At 50.6% G+C, this 779-nt stretch overlaps 1 long non-coding RNA gene across 1 annotated transcript; it reads right to left on the bottom strand.

Annotated features, from left to right (window-relative positions):
- Positions 1 to 122: 122 nt before the first annotated feature.
- On the bottom strand, positions 123 to 773 carry LOC108449417. Its single transcript, XR_001865584.1, has 2 exons — positions 335 to 773; positions 123 to 249 (listed from the first exon to the last, which is right to left on the bottom strand). It is a non-coding gene; the product is annotated as an uncharacterized LOC108449417 (long non-coding RNA).
- Positions 774 to 779: the final 6 nt, after the last annotated feature.

Raw genomic sequence — 779 nt, 5'->3', positions numbered from 1 at the left:
TAGCTCAGCAGAGGGAAAATTGTGAGCAAAGGAAGGGTAAATTCTGCATAATTGAAGTCTTGAGAGCAAAGTCCCTGCCTTGCAGATGTGCTGCAAGGGAGCCTAAATAAGTATCATCATCATCATCATCACCATCAGCTCTTTATTTATAAAAGGTGAAACACTGACCTCTTGCATAACACAGCCCAGATGAATTATGGAAAGTAAACCAACATTTTAAAGCAGCAAATCCATGTTCCAGAGAATTCCCTGACACAGGAGGAAATCCATGATTTACTCTTAAATTCACTTTCTGGTTAAAACCAAACCCACCTGATCTCTCGTCTGAGTTCACCTGACACCAGCTAGAGCTTGGGAAATGCTTCTTGCTCTGCTGATGCCTCCTTTGGTGCCAAGTCCCTTTCACTGCTGTTGTCTCTCCTCCCCGAGCAGATCCCCAGGTGAGGAGGTGCTGCAGGTGCCAGAGCAGAGATTCCCCTGCAGCCCTGGAGAAGAACAGAGTGAGGCAGATGCTGCCTCTGTGCCCCAAGTGCCTCCACCTGAGGGACTCACCCTATGGAAAGGGACCTGGAGCAGCTCCTGAGGGACTGACACCCCTCCAACCCATTTCCCCCAGGAGCTTTTTCATCAGGTTTTCTCTTCCTGTCTCTTCCTGAAGCGTGAGTGATGGAGCAGCCTGGAGGGGGGCGCCCGGGGTCAGCCAAGGTCACCCACCCCAAACCTCCACCAGTTTTAGCATGCCAGGCTGGTTTGGGTTGGAAGGGACTTCAAAGGTCATC

Source organism: Corvus brachyrhynchos, unplaced genomic scaffold (assembly GCF_000691975.1).
Source record: "Corvus brachyrhynchos isolate BGI_N302 unplaced genomic scaffold, ASM69197v1 C11693033, whole genome shotgun sequence".
In the NCBI taxonomy this organism is placed as follows: domain Eukaryota; kingdom Metazoa; phylum Chordata; class Aves; order Passeriformes; family Corvidae; genus Corvus; species Corvus brachyrhynchos.
This window is presented reverse-complemented; position numbering and strand designations above follow the sequence as displayed.